The sequence below is a fragment of the Anguilla anguilla genome, chromosome 13, assembly GCF_013347855.1.
Source record: "Anguilla anguilla isolate fAngAng1 chromosome 13, fAngAng1.pri, whole genome shotgun sequence".
Taxonomy (NCBI): Eukaryota; Metazoa; Chordata; class Actinopteri; order Anguilliformes; family Anguillidae; genus Anguilla; species Anguilla anguilla.
The window spans coordinates 34652483-34660791 of NC_049213.1; positions in this window are offsets into that span (position 1 = coordinate 34652483).

Below are 8309 nucleotides of genomic sequence, written 5' to 3' on the forward strand. Positions count from 1 at the left end.
TTGCCATGGATAAACAAACAGTGATGGGAGAATCAGTCTGTGTGATCCATAAAGTGGGTGGAGCAGCTGTTCTTACAATAACTGGGTAATTTTGATAAACGTGAAATGCCATGTTTCAGTTATTGTTATTGGGATAGAACTCTGGACAAGTTTTTTGCTGCCTGTGGTTATAAGTAGAATTTTTTCTTTTTAATTCTAAATGAGACATTATGATTTCTACTAGGTCTCCACTGAGCTAATTTTTATTTGCAGGGAGGTATCATCAAATATCAATTGCTATAGCAACCCCCTTATTTCTTTGTGTTCTGCCTCCTGTGTTTCTAACTGTTATTTCTCTATTTGCCGATGCGCCGATTGCACCCGGAAAACAAAGCATTAAGACATTAAGAAAACAATCTCAATCAGTCTGCACTCCGAGCCAGAATCCCCAGAACAGCCTCGCAGCACAGTTGCAAATGTCCACACAGATAATGTTATTTACTGCAAATCTGATTATTTCCTGCTGACTTGACCAGTATTTTTTTTTGTTCACTGAGGTCCTCCTCTTTTTCACTGTCAGACTCAGCCTTTGAGATCAAGAGGATGTGTTTTCTGAATCTCTAATTGCTAATATCGATTTACCATTTCGGGTTTCCGCACGGCTTTATCTGAGAAGAACAGGGCGCCGCTATTGTCTCTGATCCAGCCAGGCAGACATTTTAAGAATTCAGTCACATACCATGGGTAAGAGGAGGAGCCCTGTGATCCATCCACCACAATTAAATCAACGGAGATTTGCACTGACAGATCCTTCGACCCTCGCTAACTTTAATATTCCGCCATTTTCTTTGTCAATCACACCAGTGCCAGGACTGCCAAGGATGTAACTGAAGACCCATTTCAAACTGAAGACTTCCTTGGCAATGCCCTCCATCAGTTCAGGAGCAGTGCACTTTAATGCGGACTCTGGTGTGGAAAGCAAGAATATGCATCCGCCATTCTCCTTTTGTCCTGTGATGCTTTTACTGAGCTGAGTAGTGACTCCGTTAGAGGACTCCACGGCAGGTACTGTTTCCATAGGTAGATCACAGACAATTTTAGCAGCCAGAAGCATCACCGTCGTACAATAAGGAAGTCAGCTGTCGCACTGTTTGAAACCCTACCACTTGCCCGAGTGATACTATGCTAAATTATGCACTGCCTGAGATTGCTGTCGACCAGGGTACAGGCCATGAACTTCGGGCCCCATGAAAAGATCTCACATTGGGCCCCACCATTCCAGGCCCCCCCAGAAAATCAAAATCTTATGATCTAATATTTTTCAAGGCCCCTTGTCAGTCAGGGCCCTTGGAATCATCCTAAACCACCACCACCACCACCACCCCCCTCCACCCCCCCACCTCCATCCCTCGCCCCCCACCCAATACGCCAGTGCCGTCAAGCACAGTAAGCACTGGCACGGTTAGGATTCAGAGTCTCTTCAACTTTAAGTAAGAAAATTGTGCAAGTGGTGCTTTCTCAGTACTGAAACCGCCCCACACAGCTGGCTGGGCTGATACCAGAGAATGGGAGAAAAACAAAAATGTGGTCAAGCCAAAAATAATAACTTGCAAAAAAAAAATCTGTTTATCAGAATGATCAACAGAGCAATTTGCAGCCAGACGGCTAAACTGGACCTCGGAGAGAAGAAAGGATGTTTATCATAACCGTGGAAGGGAAAATAATTAACATGCGCGACCTTCGCAAAGATACGAACGGCTTCTGATTTATCGTTCGCGGTAAGCAAGTTAAAATGAGGCCTGCGCTTTTGATCATCTCAAATGTGATAAACTGTTGCGTCACGCTAATGTTTAAAGCAATCATTCCGAGGGTAACTGCGGGCCGAAGAGATTACTCATGAAACGAAAAAAAAAACAAATGACATTTTAGCGTTCGGTCAAAGCAAACAAAAAAAAAAACAAGATATAGCAATACAACTACAGTACACGCTATGGACAGACAGTCGTAATTATAGTGTCATAATTACATACCTTGCATCAAATGAAGCTTATTGAAGTTTATTCGATCATTTAGCTTTAAAGGATTTTAAGGCACTATTAAATTCAGGGAAAGTGTTTGGAATTAAATTCCCATGAAATAGCCGTTGACGGAGATGTGACGCTGACAATTTTAACCCTAAAACCTATAGCCTTCAGCAGAATGTCACAGGGAGCACAGTCTGGGAACGCCAGCACCCCAGGTTTGATTTTGAGCTGCAATCAGCGGTGGAAAGTCCAGGGGTCAGAAGGTAGAAGTCCTGCCGTGTGTTTCTTCGACCCATGTGCTTTCCACCAGCCTGCCGGTTTCCCTAATTAGTCCTGCCTCCAGGCTGAATAAAAATGTGCAAATCAGCGAGACGACCCAGGTGGTTGAAACAAAATACTGGGGCGGACTTTTACTTTCTGAACCTGGATTTTCCACCGCTGGTCATAATTAAACAGATAAATGGATGGTAAATGGACTGCATTTATATAGCGCTTTTATCCAAAGCGCTTTACAATTGATGCCTCTCATTCGCCAGAGCAGTTAGGGGTTAGGTGTCTTGCTCAGGGACACTTCGACACATCCAGGGCGGGGTTCGAGCCGGCAACCCTCTGACTGCCAGACAACCGCTCTTACCTCCTGAGCTCCGTCGCCCTCCATTGTAATGATATTGTAATGAAGCAGCATGATGCCCTGCGGATATGCTGTTTAGAGGACCTTCGCTAAAATAAATTTCTTTCTAATGTCAGTAGCAAAAGGTACATTTCTTAAAGACATTAGTTTTCAGAATTTTTCCACGTAGAGAGTAGTCGATGTGTGGAATAGCCTGCCAGGTTACATCACGTAGCAGAGGCAGAAACTTAAGATTTTCAAGACCAGGCTTGATACAGTGTCAGATACTATCTTATCTGTAGGTAGAGCACCTCAATGTAGTCAGGAAAATGGTGAGCATTAGTGGGCTGAGTACTTGTTGTTATAAAAATATACACGTAAATGATATGTACAGTGTGGTAATTTTAACTGTTATTTGAGAAAAGAAATAATCTCATGACCGAGCGAGCAGTTTTTTACAGTTCATTTAGACTTTTATATTTGCGGTTAATGTGCGAAAAAAAACGAATCAGTTCATTTTTGCCTTACTTAATTTCACCGCTTTGACCAATTAAATAATGCTGTGCAATTGGTTCTAATTATATATCATCTCAATAACGGGTCAGCAAACCATCATTTTGTCTTTTAAATCTCTCACTCAAAAAACCTCAGAGAGGAATTTCATGTCCGTGAACAATGTTTGCCGTTGTTGCCCAACAATTTGCGTACATCACATTTGGTGAATGATTAGTTACGTACACCACGTCAACATTAAAGGGCCAACTCGTTTTCATCTGCGTTGTGCACACCTGTTTTACCTGCCCGTGAAAACACCATCTTTCATCAGTCACTTTTGGGGATAGTCTTAATGGGTTTAAATCTTGCAGTGCTCACTGCAGACCAAGCTATGAAGGAAACATTGCTCACTTCTGTCCTGCAGACTTGTACAACAGAAGGTGTCATTTTTTTCCGTTTGGAACCAAGCCACGGCGTGGTCAGAACGTCCGAACAACACTTCCCCTGCGGTTTTATTTTTGTAAAAAAAGGTATTGACATTTCTACCAGAAAAAGTTAAGAATCAATTGTAATGCGTGTGGTATTTCACTGCTGGCTGTTGCTCCGGCAGGTTTAAAAACCGATTTAATATCTGGTACCAATGAAATACATACTGTGTATGTGAAATTATAAGTGCCAGGAAAACCACTGCATTTAGGGATGCTGGACCGCACCGTCAGTGTTTCCATCCATTAGAGGGAGATGTGAAAGTGGAAGTCGGGCCTTTTTCATGGATTACAGCAGCTGCAAAAGGCTCAGATCTCAGATCCATCATTGTTTCTTCAAGCATTTTCAAGGTTTTCCAATTATATTTTTGGTAAATTTAGTTTTAAAAAATAAATAAATAAATAAATAAATGAATTGTGATGATCTGTTTGAACCGTAAAAATAAAGTAGTTGAAGTTAATTACAAAGGTTGTTATTCAACCCCAATGTTATAACTGCTTCATTTAACCCCCCCGCCACCCCCCCCCCCCCTCCAAATCTACACCATATTTTTAACAATGAATCACACATGTATTTTTCATTTTGAAGTCAATAGGAGGGGATGCCAGGTGACCAGTTCTGATAATAATAATAATAATAATTATTATTATTATTATTATTGTTATTATTATTATTATTATTATTATTATTATTATTATTATTATTATTATTTTAGCCTTTATTTAACCATATTAGTCTCACTGCGATTAAAATCTCTTGTCCAAGCGAGACCTGGCCAAGAAGGGCAGCAGTACAGTATATTTTCAGCCGCAATAAAATGAAGCGACGCAATGAAACTCGCATCAAGACAACAGCCAAGTTTTTTTTTTTTTTTTTTTAATGCTACCTAACAACAGTGCGAAGGAGAAGTACAATGAAATTATCGATTTAAAGCAGCTGAAGTTGCCAGTGGACTAATAGCAGGGGCGTCGTCCCTATGACTGAGCCAAATGCATATTACCATACATCACCAGGTCAGCTGGCAAAAAAACAGGAGCTGTCAGCACGTGCAGGTGCGGTGAACGTGTGCCTGCTCGTGCTCTACAATACTGACGGAGGAGGCTGCAGCGATGAGGGAGGAGGTCTGTGGGCTTACAGTGGGGGAACGGCAGGGCTGCTCAACCCTGTTCCTGGAGATCTGCCGTCCTGTAGGTTTTCACTCCATCCCTAACAAAGCATCTCATTCAACAGCTAGAGCAGGGCTGCCCAACCCAGTTCCTGAAGATCTACCGTCCTGTAGGTTTTCACTCCGACCCTAACAAAGCACACCTCATTCAACAGCTAAGAGATCTACCGTCCTGTAGGTTTTCACTCCAACCCTAACAAAGCACACCTCGTTCAACAGCTAGAGATCTTGTTGAGCTGCTAATTAATAGAATTGTATGAATCGCTAATTAATACAATATATATTGTATGATGCAAGATTTTATTTAAATCACAGCCAGCGGTGGCTATGGGCAGGGGTGGGCTCAGCCCACCCAAACGTGCGTCTTGCCCACCCATTCAAAAGTAAAGAATTTTATTTTTTATCTTTTTTCAGCCGATGGAAAAATAGCACAGAAAACACCAGTACCATTTATAACTTCTGATTGGGTGGGCAGCCTACAGCTCGCAACGGGTTAAAACAGCTAAAATATTTTATAATTTTGCACTTTACGGTTGGAACAATCTGTTAAAAAAAATTCTTAAACTTAATTCTTAAATTCGTAAATTCTTTAACCTCTGCTCTCATTTATAATTACTGTTACAGTACTGTCTCCCCAATTGATGTTTGTAACTTGTTTTCAACCGAATTATTGTATAATTTTGTTTTATGTCAGGTCCCCCTTTGCAGAAAAGATTTAGATCGCAACTGAGTTTTCCTGGAGTAAGAGGGAGCCAAAGATTTATGTTGAATGATCTAATTAGTTTCAGGCTGAGTGCCGGTTGTAGTTGTATTTTATGTGCACATGCTACATGAGTGTTTCAGTAGGGCATGTCAATGTGATTAACTATGTTAGTGGCCCCTGTTGTGTATGTTAATCCATAATTAAGACCAGCTTGAAAGAACACCCCTGAAGATTCCCAAAAGGAGATCATATCATGCACTATTTCCATGCCAGCCTAGTGTGCATTAAAAAGCAAGGACTTGGCAACACTGTTGGTGGTGAGGTTAAATCAAATAAAGAAATGAGATATGCATTTGCAACTCTCACAGCTCTTGAAAGTAGTTACTGTAAAACACCGAACGTGAATTGCAATGGCAAATGTGAGTTAAATGGTTTAGCTTCGTTTGAAATGTTGGGGGAAATATATCATGTAACAAAAAAAGGAAGTTACAGTAATGCATGATGCATCTAAGACTGTTTTTTGAAAAATCATCATGTGGGTCACCTTATAGTTATCCTTTAAAATGTGTCTGTAATTGTAACTTTTACATTAAAAAAATACATATGAAAAAGTTCAAAAAGTGTTATGTTATTCATACCACACACACACACACACACACACACACACACACACAAATCAGAGCGGATTCATAATTGTCTGATATGTCATTTAGGCAATTTCTCCTTTAACAAGGTAAAAAAAAAAAAAAAAGTAAATAAACAACATCTTTCAAGATTAGCTCACGAGACACGCTTTGATCCCGTATCCATTATCACGCTGACTGACGTCTTTTGAGCGATGAGCGGGTTTTGCCCGGCAGAAGGCCCGTGTTTTACATGCTAATGGGATCTGCTGTCGGTGGGCCTCATTAAAACCCCGCGATTCGGCAGCGCAGCCACAGCTGCAGGTGCTGAACTTTATTCGGGACCGGCAGATTATACAAACAGACGACCCGCATAAAAGCGAGGCTCGTTCAAAGCGATGCTAATCAACCTTTTGTCTCCTCTCGCGTCTATTCTCCCCCCGCCCCGCCCCGCCCCGCCCCAGACTCCAGCGAAGCGGCAGGATGATTTATGGGATGTGCAGTTTTTTCCCCTGGGACAGCAGGCCTCCCTCTGGATTTCAGTGCAAAGGCGCAATCGGCAAATTCTAGCCACGTTTTTTTTTTTTTTTTTGGCCAAACATTAACTCGCATCATTTCATGCAGAAAGCCAGGGGTGCGGAAAATATTTTCATCGCCCAAGAAAACCTGTGCCTTTAAACACAAATGCCTTTAAACCCTGAAAACCATTTCCTCACATATTAATGAATGTCTGCCATTTTGGGGGGGGCAGGGGCGGGGGGGGGGGGGGGGGCGCAGGGGGGCATCTGAGTCATTAGACCCCTGTCTCTGCTGCAGTTTGCTGGAGTGGATCGTTAATTGGCTGAGAAAATGAGATCTTAATTAGCCTTGACATGGAGGAGCGGTGGATTTAGCCACAATTTTTTTATGACAGATTCAGAGAAAATGCAAAAATGCTCTTAATTCTCTAAGTGTGTTTAACAGTCAAACAACAGAAATTACCGGCAAACTGCTATTTATGTTCATTACTGGCACTTTATGATTGGGTAGGTTTTCAGTTCAAATCACTATGCTCAAGTAAAATGTATTCCATATAATTACCTAGAAACAATAATGATTTTGAGAGCTAATTATTCATATAACAAATGCCATTTAGATCACTTATTTTCCATTTAAAATAATTGCTTTGGATCTATATATTAACTGAAAGCTGAAGATAGAAATGTTTTTCTTTTGGAGCTCGGTAATATAAGGTAAGGCACAAGAGCTCTAATTTCTTCATTATGTGGTTACTTCCATATGGCCGTTCATTTGGTAAGCATTAAAAATATCACAACTGAACCATTGTTTATACTCCGAGCGGAATCTATATGAGGTTTTAAACACCCACGTGAATCTTTCATGAGCACAATAGGTGCTTGTAGCTGCTCTGGGTGGCTCCAGCGCAGAGCTACTTATGAAGAGACTGGCAGAATAAACCAACTAGAAAAAGCCAAGGTGATTTATAGGCGTAATATCTTTCCTAATATGGCGTCTCAGAAGGTGTGGAGATTCCAGGATGCGATGCCTAATTCTCAGAAGATCGGAGGCGCTCGGATGACTTAGTGAAGAAGTGAGCATTATTCAAAACAGCTCTCTGAGGTTTTTTCTCAGTCATGCAGGTTTCTGTAGCTGCGCAAAAAACAACGTTACGAGTATTAAATCAGTCCTAGCAGTGTTGAATTAAATTGACTCCGGTAACAGAGTCCGGTAGAGGCAATATGCGCAACACTGGAGTTGGTTTTACACTGGTGGTTTCGCTGTGTATGTTAGTGAAATAATAAATGCGCTTACTTACAGTACTCCTCTGAGTCAAATGAAAACAAACTGTACAGGTCATTCAATTCTGCTGCATTTTGTAATAAAATATAACTATAATTTATAATAAAGAACCCTATTAGAAAGCAGCCTACAAATACAAACACACAAACGTATGCAAGGCAGCGCTAAAAATCATGTTATTAAAACAAATCCTTAAGCTGGCTGTGTGTGAACACAGGTGAACTTCACTCACGATACTAAAAAATTAAACCTTTGAGCTTCGCAAAAGATATTAGCAGGTCCCATTTTTATCTCCTCCTGTAACATTTCTCCAACACCAAGGTGCATAGATAGCAATTAAAAGCTGTCTTAACAAGTTTAGAACGCGGATGGGTTGTTATTTTCAAAAGTAACAGCTTTGCCGGCTTGTCGAAGCCGACATTTT